Source organism: Triturus cristatus, chromosome 1_1, assembly GCF_964204655.1.
Source record: "Triturus cristatus chromosome 1_1, aTriCri1.1, whole genome shotgun sequence".
Classification (NCBI taxonomy): Eukaryota; Metazoa; Chordata; class Amphibia; order Caudata; family Salamandridae; genus Triturus; species Triturus cristatus.
Window position 1 is genome coordinate 559,011,889 of NC_140579.1, and position 12,954 is coordinate 559,024,842.

The following is a 12,954-nucleotide window of genomic DNA, read 5'->3' on the forward strand; positions in this document are numbered from 1 at the left end:
GAAAACATTCACGTTGAGTTTCCAATCGGTAAGGTCTGAAAGGAATCTTGAGTTCCAGTCCGCAGAAAGGTTCGACTTTCCAGGAAGGTATTCCGCCTTGAGAGAGATCTTGTGTTCTAAACAGAACATCCAGAGTTTCTTGGCTAAGGCGGAAAGGTCTGCAGATTTGGTACCGCCGAGGCGGTTGATATAAGAAACTGCGGAGATGTTGTCCATCTTCAAAAGGACAGATCTCCCTTGGAGAGAGTGTTTGAAACTCATTAGAGCGTAAATGCCTGCAGTAAGTTCTAGGAAATTTATATGACGGGAAGATTCCTCGAGGGACCAAGCGCCACCAGTGTTTTGGTCGAGGAGGCGAGCACCCCAACCGTGAAGGCTGGCATCCGATTCCAGGATAAATTCCGGTGAAGAACCGAAGATAGCTTTGCCATTCCATGCATCCAAGTTCTCTAGCCACCATGAGAGCTCGGATTTGGCTTCCAGGTCTAAGGTCACTGAATCTCCGTACCAGAGGCCAAGTTTGAGCGCCTTGGCTTTTATTCTTTGAAGTGCACGGTAATTCAGAGGGCCCGGAAAAATAGCTTGGATGGAAGAGGAAAGTAAACCTAGTAGTCTGGCTAATTCCCTGAGTGTTAGAGATTCTTGTTTCAAGACATATCTGATCTCTTTTCGAATTTTCGCAATTTTCTTGGAAGGGAGAAGGAGAAGGCAGTTCGAGGTATCTACAGTGAACCCTAGGAATTCTAGAGATTTTGAGGGAGTTAAAATAGATTTTTCCCTGTTTATAATGAAACCAAGACTTTCGATGAGATTCATTGTAGAATTGAGGTCTTTTAAAAGTTGGGAGTGGAGCTGGGACATGATGAGGATATCGTCTAGATAGATGATGAGGCGAATACCCCTTTCTCTCAGAAGAGAGACGATAGTCCTCATGATCTTGGTAAAGCACCATGGGGCAGAAGAAAGCCCGAAGGGAAGAGCCTTGAATTGAAAGAGGCGATTCTTTCATATAAATTGGAGGTAGGGTTGATGTTCTAAGGCCATAGGGATGGTAAAGTATGCGTCTTTTAAATCTAGTTTGACTAACCAATCTCCTTTCAGGAGAAGATCTCTGAGAAGGTGGATGCCTTCCATTTTGAAGTGTCTGTAAACTAGGTATTTGTTCACTTCCCGAAGGTTTATGACCGGTCTCCATCCTTTTTCCTTTTTTTGTACAAGGAAGAGAGTGCTGACAAAGGTTTTTAGTGACCATGGCACTTGAACGATAGCTCCTTTTTGAAGCATTGAAGAGATTTCCTCTTCTCCAATCTTTTGATGTTCTTCCGAAAGTGTTAGTGGTTGAGGGGGGATTGTTTGAAGAGGAATATCTATAAAATCTATTTTGAAACCCTGCACGGTTTCGAGAACCCATGGATCTTGAGTTATAGATTCCCATATGTGGTAGAAGTATTTTAGTCTTCCCCCTACTTGGGAAGAAACGGAAGAAAGAGGGAGACTTACTTTGAGGGTTGGAGTTGTTGGCGTTTCCTCTGGACCTGTAGCCTCTGTTTCGTGGTCCTCTGCCTCGTTGTGGGTAGAATTGTTGGTTAGATGGGAAGAACCCTCTTCCGGTACCCCTGAACGATGAGAAGGGCCTTTGGATACCACGGCCGAAAGAACGCCCTCTTCTTCCGGCCTGTCCAAAAAGGTTTGCGTTGAAGACTCTTTTCATATTGGATTGAGCCCTGTCCAGGGCGGTAAAAGTAGCAACGTACTTCCCAATGGATTTAATCATGTCCTCTCCGAAGAGGAGCCCTTTGGGGTTCTCAGAGGGTTCTTTTTCCGCCAGGTCACCCAGCTTCGGGTTGATCTTGGTGAGGATAGTTCTCCTTCTTTCTATGTTGAAGCTAGAGTTTGCGTTGCCCAGGAGAACTATCGCCCTTTGGCTCCAGCCTCGAATGAGGTTAACGTCAAGGGGGGTATTGGAGATATGCGATTCCTCGGCAAGGTCGAGGATCCTTGTGAGTGGACCAAGGATGTCGAGTAGGCGGTCTTGGCAACCTTTGAGGGCTCTCTCTAGACCTTTTCTAGGGTCCTTTCCCAATTTAAATAGAAATTTAATAAGGTCAGGGTCAAGGTTGGGGGTTTGGGAGACCTTATCTTGGATAGAGGGACTAGGGCACTCTGATCTCAGGGTGTTTCGTGTCTCTCTTTCGAGATAGTTTCTCAGCCACCTAGTGATAAATTTAGACACATGTTCTTGTGGGAACCATTTTGAACTATTGGGATGTGAAATATTAAGGGGGGGAGAACATTTCCTCTCCAAGAGGGTTAAGGATAACGTTTTTTGAGGAAGGGGAATCGAGGTCAGGGGTGTTGTTGAATTTAAGGTCTTGGTCATCCAAGTCTAAAACGAATTCATCGTAGGGATTGTTAAAATTTTCTTCCTCTTCTTCAGAGTCGGAGACTGCGTCAGATTGCTTTGAATTGTAGTTTGTGCCGCGAGGGACACCCATCAGAATTGTGCCGCTGGAGGCACCCATCACATTTGTGCCGCAAGGGACACCATAGTCATTTGAGGCGCGAAGGCCTCCCATCATAAATGAGGCGCTACGACCTCCCATATCGTTTGAGGTGCTTTGACCTCCCAAATTGCAATCAGAGGGATAATCGCAGTTCTTAGATTTTTTACTTTTTTTGCGATGAATACTGGGATCCTCTGCAGAATCGGAATTGGGAAGGGAGAGAGATCTTTTTGAGCACATAACTTCCTTGAAGGTAGAGAGCATACAGGATCTCATTTCTTTCTGTAGAAACATTTTAAAGGAATTATCGTCGTGAATAGGAGAGCTTGCGGTAGCCTCGTCTGAGTCTAAGTCAGACATAATGGGAAAGGATAAGGGTAAGCTTTAAAAGTAGCTGATAAAGGCTGAAATACTCTCTTTTTTTTTTTTTTTTGGTAAAGTAAATATATATATTAAAATTATTAATTAAATATCCCCTTTTTTTTTTTTTATATATATATTAGATATAAAAGGGGGGGGGTAAGAGGGAGCACCTTGACCCTGGAGTAAATATTAGGGGTGTGGAACCCTATTTATATAGTAGGAAACTTGTTTGCAGTTGAGGTTTGTCCGGCAGCAGCTGATCGAGAAAGCGAAGTAACTGAAAAACTTCGCTCGAGATCAGCTGCTGCCGGTGAAGAGAAAAGGCCGTGAGGGGAAGTCTGACGTTTACGCGCCGTTGCTAAGGTTCTTTCCTTAGCTTAGCCTGTTAGCGACGTGCTCGCGAGGGGGAAGCGAGCGCGTCTAAAATAATGCCTGAATTAGGAAAGATTTCAAGGGCGAGGAGGGCGCTGGCCTAATAAACGAGAAGGTGTCAAGGGGAGTTGGACACACAAGCGCGTTTGCCACATGAGCGTGTTTGGCAGCGAAAGCGCACACGGAGTTAAACAAGAGAAAGGTAGGAGTTAAGGGGAGGAAAGCGACGACCTTAATAGGAAGTCGTGTGAGGAGGGGTGACGGGGAAGGGGGAAACATGGTCACCCATGAGGGCGAGGGGGAAAACAAGCGCCAGATATAAGTAAGAAGGTTGAAGAAATATATCTTTTAGGTAAATTAAGGCAAGGAAACATATAAAGGTGGGTACAATGAGTAAGACATTGAGAAATTAATAAGCAAGTAAAAGATAGACTTATCTGCTTGTGAGCCGCATTTAAAAGAGGCAGTCTGTTTGTCTCTCATGCCTTTTGTTGCTTCTGCTCACCGCATTCTAGAACTGTTTTGCCTTTATGATGTAGCGGCTGCTTGTGATCTGCATTAAAGGATTAATGCATAATGTAGCCTCCGGTCTTGTAATGAAATTCACTGAAAAAACCTTAGGTTTCACACACGTTATAGTTAAGAATTAGCATTTAAAAAACCTTTGAAATTCACTGAAAAAACCATAGGTTTCACACACGTTATAGTTAGGAATTAGCATTTAAAAAACCTTGCAAATTCACTGAAAAAACCATAGGTTTCACACATGTTATAGTTAGCTGGACATTTCACTCGTAAAAAACCAATGAAATTCCCCCGTTATAGTTAGTTCAGCTAACTATAACTTGCGCGCCCGCAATCCACTGCTGATGACGTCACATATTACATCTCTCATGACATGGTCAGTGACATCACTCATGACATCACTGATGACATCTCAAATTACATCACTGATGACATCACTGATGACATCATCCATGTGATAAATTACCACATCTTCTCACACCCTAATATAACCTTTGATACACTGACTCAAAATTTCAGAGTTCCATTCTCAAAACCATACATACTCCAATACCAATAACTACATACCCACTTATTAACTGTTAGATCTACATACACCTCCACTCATTCACCTGTACAGTCACTCATACTTACAATCACTCCATGCAAGAATATCATATGCATTTATACACGTATATAGACACTCACACACCACCAATCATCCATAGAGGTACTCTCACACCTAGTCAGTCATGCAAATAATTACACTCCCATTTACTCACCTATGCGGTTATGCACACTCAAGTTCACTTAATCATAAAATTAGTACCACATTCTTACGCTCTTATAGAATCATTGATTCAAGCACACACTTATCCATACAGTCACTCTCACAATCACACACTATCACATCTACCCACTTATATACTCTTACACGTATATATACTGCCTTTCACATATGTAGTTAGTCACAAATGTACCACTGACATATACATTCAATCCCTAACACACCCATACATACACTCACTGAACCATACAGTCCATCACAGATGCACTCTTAAAACCATGCACCCATAGAATCACCCACTCACACATCTATGCATAGAGTCACACACACCCTACCCACACAAACACTCAGGAACCCATACAGATACTGAGACAAGCAATCAATAACTCATATAGACTGGGTCTCTGACCCCCTAAAATCAGGCACTTATGGATCTTGAACTTGAACTGAACCTCTTTCAGAAGGACTGTGGCGCTGCTTAAAAGACTCAACAGGACTGCTTTTCTGGAAGGACTGGATTTATGCTTGTTGCCTTGCTACCTGATGTTCCCTGACTCTGCTGGGAGAGCTCTGCCTTCCCCCCAAGTGATCTCCACAAGCTTGCTGCCTTGCCTCCTGTTTTCCAAAGTCTCAAGGACACAAAATACTTCCTACAATTAGGCTAGTGCTGCTGGATCAGCCTTCTGTGAGCCCTACCCTGCCTGTGTTCCCCCTACAAGCACTGGGCCTCAGATGTGGGTTCTGCAGCTGTTTCCATCAAAAAACGATGCTTTGTATCGACTGTGTGAGAAATTCCGGTGCATAGATCTTCGACGACTGATGCAGAGGCTGCCCAATGACAGTGCTGCCACAGCTTGTGGCTTGAAGACGTTCCACTGCAATCACTCCAGCGGGGCTCAACGACTACGTGAGAGCCCCTTGGTGTGGCTCGTAGATGACACAATAGACTCTCAACGTCGACAAAAGCTCCATCCAAGGTTTTTCTTCAGTGGGACCTGTCTGGGTATTGTAGCTGGCCTGTGTCGATCGCTGTCAGCTTGAACTTTAGATTTGCACCTGTCCCTCGCAACCTCAAGTAACCTTTTGACCGCTAGTGACTTCTAAGCTCTTTTTTACATTTAATCTTTAAAAATTAATATCTCGACTTCTACTGTTTCGATTTTTGCCTTTCTGGTCTAATTTTACTCAGATAAATATGCTCTATTTTTATAAACCTGGGTGGAGTCTTTTTGTGGTGTATTAATTGTGTTACTGTGTGTGTATGTTGCACAAATACTTTACACATTGCCTCTTTAGAAAAGCCTGACTGCTCTGTGCCAAGCTATCAGAGGGTAAGCACAGGTTATCGCTTATCTAGCTTACCATGACTAGAGTTGTGGTCCCTGTCTGGCCTGTGTGCATACCTCAGCCAACCAGAAATTCCAATTCTAACAACATTTAATATATGACACCAAATAGTCTAGGAGTTTTGCAAGCCAAAATACATTGGAACTGGGATGAAAATACATTATTTTTTTTATCAATAAATGGGAACGAAAGGGGAATGCTAATTGTCATGATATAATGATAAAAATTTCACAACAAAAAAATAAGTATTTTATTAAATATATTTTATATTGGCATCAATGGGTCTTTAATTTTCACTGCAGATAAATGATAACATTTTCTGCTTATTTATAAGGCTTCTTGACACATTTCACAGTAGCTTTACCATTACAGAATTTCCAAACATGAATTAAGATATTGTTGAAAGTTCAAGATTTCATTAAAATGTTTCCTTTCTTGACATAGGTTAGAAGAGCACAGAAACATGTTTGAAAAGAGTATGAAGTAAGTTTAGAAAAGTGAATAACAAATTATGAGACTGAGCACCTTGGTAAAGTACATTTCCATCACTCGCATAAGGAAATTGGGGGCTTTCCGCTATGAAGATTTCAGTGGTGCTTGACATTGCTCAGCATGGATCATGAAAGGGGAAGCCTGATGGCGGTCCTGAATGCCTCTCCCCCCCTCAACAATGAGAATAAATAGCTTCTTACACTGCTCTTATCTGTATATATGATTTCTGTTATGGCATATTTTCATCAGTATTTTGAAAAAATGCTTTTAACCAAAAACAGGCTACAAGGAGTTCAATTTGTGCTGTATGTTATACAGACCTTTTCTGTTAGCAGAGATGTTTCCCTGTGCAATGTCATTTATAACATACCAAATTTGAAGCGGTAAACAGTAGCTTTCAATTTCAATTTTGCTGTCCTGTGGCAATAACATGGAAATTTAGCTTTGCCACATTGTAACAGATGTGTGAAAGTGTGTGCCATTTCCCCATTTTAATTCCCATTGAATATTTTACACTTCGATACAGGAAAAATGACTGGACAGAATTCTACCAAATAAGTCATGAAATTATAACTCATGAAAGTGCATTTTGTTGGTTTGGTGTAAAAAATTAGAAATTAGTGTTTAAAGAGGTGCTTGGGCTGGGCATGATGAGGTAAATTTTGAAATATCTATCTATCTATCTATCTATCTATCTATCTATCTATCTATCTATCTATCTATCTATCTATCTATCTATCTATCTATCTATCTAGAGATAGATAGATATTTTAAAATTTACCTCATCTTATATATATATATACAGCTTCCAACCTCGTGCTATTATGTACCAAATGAAGCACTCACAGGGGTGAGTCCAAACGTAGTTAATTCAGAAAGCAAAACCAGACGTGTTTTGGCAGTCGCCTTCTTCGGTGTAACCGGGCGTGTCGGAAACGGACATCTTTTATGTAAAAAGCTTTTCCGATATCCCGACATGGGCATCGACACAATAGAGGGACCAAACATTGATGCATTTCCTATGGTTGGAGTTGCGTGTATGATGGCCCACTGGAGATCAGAGGTTAATATCTTGGAATTTCCAGATATGGTAAAATGGGTCTTGTGCCCACCCTTGGTGTTTGTGTGTGTGTATCCCTGTCATTGATGGGGTGATGATAGCATGCTTACATGCCCATTGAGGGCAGGATAACAAACTGCTTTTTGTTGATGATTTATTGTACGGTAGATACATTTGCCCATATGGGGCTTGAGAATGACAACGAATTGTGAATATGTAAATATGCTTTGTAACATTGTTGATGGGCTTAACAACACTATATATGAAAGATCTCAAATAATGAGTTATTATCATTTTACAAGATGGCGATTATTTTCATCGATGTTTGGTCCCTCTATTGTGTCGATGCCCATGTCGGGATATCTAAAATGGTTTTGACATAAAAGATGGCTGTTTCCGGCGAGCCTGGTTACACCGAAAAAGACGACTGCCGAAACGTGTCTGGTTTTGAGTTCTGAATAAGCTACGGTTGAACTCACCCCTGTGAGTGCTTCATTTCGTAAATAATAGCACGAGATTCAAAGCTGTCATAATTGCGGTTGCACCCCCACTAAGGAGCACCCGTCCGCGAGTTCACGGAGGAGGTGAAGTGTGGAGCTGCTATATATATATCTTGACTGTTAAGAATGCACCAATATAATCACATCCAAAGTTCCAAAAGATGCACAAATCCAATTGTCAGCGAAGCCTTTTTTTCTTTTGACCATTTTGGCTCTGCAGATCCAAAAGGATTGGCTGCAACATATGGGAAAATGTTGCAGCCGCCATAATTTGGTCTCTGAGTCCTGCAAATATTTTTGAAAGTGCACATAAGGAGGAATGGTGAGCACATTTTACTCCCTCAAGCAGACTAAAAAATTAAAAAAAATAGTTTTTCCCATGAAATTAATGCATCTAACACCTGGAACCACAGACCCTAGCACTTCCCTTACATGGGGGTTCATTTTTTTTGTTTTACAGAGTTTTATATAGCGCGAACTTGACCCGAATCTGGCATCAGAACGCTTTACATAGCACCAGTTGCATTACATGAGGACACATTCATTTTTGTTAGGCACAGAGGGGCATATCAGCAACAACCGGCGATAATTATCGCTAAGCGCACTTAGCGCTAGGATAATTATCGCCGGCTAGTGTGGATTTTTATCGCTGAGATAGCGTGCTATCAGCAACGCTTATCTCAAAAGCAATAAAAATCCTCACGCTAACTGCCTAACGTGAGATTATCGCTGGAAACCCAGCGATAATCTCACGCAATGTGGCGTTAGCTTGATGATAGGGACTCACAAACTTAGCCATGATATCCACCTTCCATAGGATATCATGGCTAAGTCAGTCCTGAAGCAGGCGTAAAGAAAGTAGCGATAACAGGGGTTATCGCTACTTTTCTTGCCGCTGTGCTTCATAGCGTGGGGCTTGATGATAGGAGAAATGTCGCTTAGCGACATTTCTCCTGTCATGTCAGGTCAGGAACGCCCACTTTGCATCTCATTAGAGATGTAAAGCTGGGCGTAAGGAACTCCTACGCTAACGCAAGTTTCACGCGTTAGCGTGAGCTTGCTAATTAGGCGATAAAATTATCGCCGCATTTTGGCCGAAAACAGCCGCAAAAGCGGCGATAATTTTATCGCCTCGCCTTGCTGATATGCCCCAGAGAGATTAAGTGATTTGCCCAGAATCGCAGGATGTTCAGCGTCATTGTTGAGACTCGAACCCAGTTTCCCATATTCGAGGTTGACCGCCCTAGCCGTTAGGCCAACTCCTCTCCCCATCTCTCCCTCCCATTGATTCGCCACAGGTTAAAGGACCCAATAAGGATCCATTGAGTCAGAACAAAATAAAAAAATAGAACCCCCTCTGTGCACATCCTCAAGCTAAATCCATAGTATGCTTCATGCCATAGTACCACAAATTTTCTGCAAGCTTCCATCACCATGCCGCCCTTTAGGTGGTTCCTGATTCCGATATTAAAATCAGTACTCGGCGAAGGCAATACATAAGTCAGAGAAACTTGCCTGTTTTGCTGTACAGGGACAAGAAGCTTATCTTGGATTTGTGATTCTTTCTAGAGTCTGTGAATCCATTTACACCTGTATTTGCAGCTGAGTAGGACCTTAGCTGTCTACACCAAGGAATTTACAGATTTAGGCCCTTCTCTACAATAAAATCATGCAGCGCAGCACCGCAAGCCATTTAGCTGCTCTGTGCTGAGTCATTTTCAAAGCACAGAGATGTGTGGTAATAATAACAATACGACGCATCCCTCTGCTTTCCCCTATGCTGACGCACAATTGGCTGCCATGAGCCAGCACAGGCAGCCTTACGTCATTTTTCAAGGATGTCTGTGTTGGGGGATGATAGTTTTTGTGCAGGAAATGACACCTTCCTACACAAAAACAATAATTAATGGCATATTCCTCTTTCTAAGCGAGCTGCAAAATGCAGCACGCATAGAGAGAGGAAAAAATTAGAGGAATGAGTATTTTTTCTTGTTGTGCCTTCCTACACCTCCCATTGGGAGGCATGGGATTCTGACGCATTCCCAGTTTTACAAAAAGTTGTAAATCTGGGAATGTGTCAAGTTCCATGGATGTTCCGTGGGAACAGCCACAGCAACACCCACGGAATGCCCCTTTCACACAGAGTAATGTGTCAAAGGGGCCGATATTCACGCAAGGTGGCTTAACATGTCCTTGTAAATATGGGCAAGCCTATTGCGCTGCCAGTGCATCTAAAACAAGTGATGCACCGACGGCGCAATGGGTTTGTAAATAAGCCCCTTCATGCATGTCTGTCCATGAGGTCAAAAGTTGTAGGCAAATCAAAAAATGCCTTTACAACAATAGCAAATGTTCTGTCAAAACTACATATTGTTGTATAGTATAGTATATATGTATGTATATATTCACTGAAAAAACCATAGGTTTCAGAGACGTTATAGTTAGAAATTAGCATTTAAAAAAGCTTTGAAATTCACTGAAAAAACCATAGGTTTCAGAGACGTTATAGTTAGAAATTAGCATTGAAAAAACCTTAGAAATTCACAGAAAAAACCATAGGTTTCAGGGGTGTTATAGTTAGCTGGCCATTTCACTCGTACAAAACCATAGAAATGTCCCCGTTATAGTTAGTTCTGCTAACTATAACTCCCGCGCCCGCAATGCACTGCTGATGATGTCACATATTGCATCATTCATGACATGGTCAGTGACATCACTGATGACATCTCAAATGACAGGAACCTCTCTACTCCCCCCCTTGTTTTTCTTTCTGTTTTTCAGTTACAACATATACATTTAATATTACATGATATGCGCGATTGGTATGCGACCAGTCCATGAGTCCATGATTCCTGCTCCCGCGCATTCGTGACACATGTGCATTACGGTACGAGATGCTTGCGCGGTGGTGGGTCCCGCGTGAGGTCATATACGTGCTGGGGCGCGCTGGGTGCGCAACTCCCACAAAAAAAATGATGTTCCAAAATGATATGTATGTGTCTTTAATATACATATTAGGGCAAGAGATTATCTAAGATAGTCATAAAAATAACATATTTGTACTTATAATAAACTTATATTATTTTTAAATATATTTTCACGAAGTCTGGTGCGTGCATCGTGAGTGCAGACAACCAGGTCAGCAGAGGTGCTGTAGAGCCAGAGAAACCAGGTCAGCCGAGCCGTTGTAGATCTACTACTCTTTACTACTCACTCTCAACTACTCTCTACTATTCACTCTCTACTACTCACGCTCTACTACTCTCTACTACTCTCTCTCTACTACTCACTCTCTACTACTCACTCGCTACTACTCTCTACTACTCACGCTCTACTACTCACTCTCTACTACTCTCTAATACTCACTCTACTACTCTCTACCACTCTCTACAACTCACTCTTTACTACTCTACTGCTCACTCTCTACTACTCTCTACTACTCTCTCTCTACTACTCACTTTCTACTACTCACTCTACTACTCTCTACTACTCACTCTCTACTGCTCACTCTCTATTACTCACTCTCTACTACTCGCTCTCTACTACTCTCTACTACTCACTCTCCACTACTCACTCTCTACTACTCGCTCTCTACTATTCTCTACTACTCACTCTCTACTACTCACTCTCTACTACTCTCTACTACTCACTCTCTACTACTCACTCTCTACTACCCACTCTCTACTACTCTACTACTCTCTACTACTCACTCTACTACTCTGTACTACTCACTCTCTACTACTATCTACAACTCACTATCTACTACTCACTCTCTACTACTCGCTCTCTACTACCCTCTACTGCCCTCTCTCCACTACTCACTCTCTACTACTCACTCTCAACTACTCTAAACTACTCACTCTATAACTCACTCTCTACTATTCTCTACTACTCACGACTACTCTCTACTACTGCTCTCTACTACTCACTCTACTACTCTCTAATACTCACTCTACTACTCTCTACCACTCTCTACAACTCACTCTCTACTACTCTACTGCTCACTCTCTACTACTCTCTACTACTCTCTCTCTACTACTCACTTTCTACTACTCACTCTACTACTCTCTACTACTCACTCTCTACTGCTCACTCTCTACTACTCACTCTCTACTACTTGCTCTCTACTACTCTCTACTACTCACTCTCCACTACTCACTCTCTACTACTCGCTCTCTACTATTCTCTACTACTCACTCTCTACTACTCACTCTCTACTACTCACTCTCTACTACTCTCTACTACTCACTCTCTACTACTCACTCTCTACTACCCACTCTCTACTACTCTACTACTCTCTACTACTCACTCTACTACTCTGTACTACTCACTCTCTACTACTATCTACAACTCACTATCTACTACTCACTCTCTACTACTCGCTCTCTACTACTCTCTACTGCCCTCTCTCCACTACTCACTCTCTACTACTCACTCTCAACTACTCACTCTATAACTCACTCTCTACTACTCTACTACTCTCTCTACTTATCACTCTCTACTACTCTCCCTACTACTCACTCTCTACTACTCTCTACTTCTCACTCTCTACTACACACTCTCTACTACTTGCTCTCTACTACTCGCTACTGTTATGTTATGTTATTTTATTGCCATTTGTAGAGCGCGCAGCTGCCCCAGTGAAGGGGTGTCCCGGCGCTAACAGCAGTGTCCAGAGAGAGCCAGGCTAGTCTGTGGGAAATAAGTGGGTTTTAATGGCCTTACGGAAGGATAATAGACAGCCTAAAAGACAAATCTACTACTCACTCTACAACTCTCTACTACTCACTCTCTACTACTCTCTACTACTCACTTTCTACTACTCCACTACTCTCTACTACTCACTCTCTACTACTCACTCTCTACTACTCTACTACTCTCTCTGCTACTCTCTCTATACTACTCACTCTCTACTACTCACTCTTTACTACTCACTCTCTACTACTCTCTACTACTCACTCTCTACTATTCTCTCTCTACTATTCTCTCTCTACTACTCACTCTCTACTACTCACTCTCTACTAC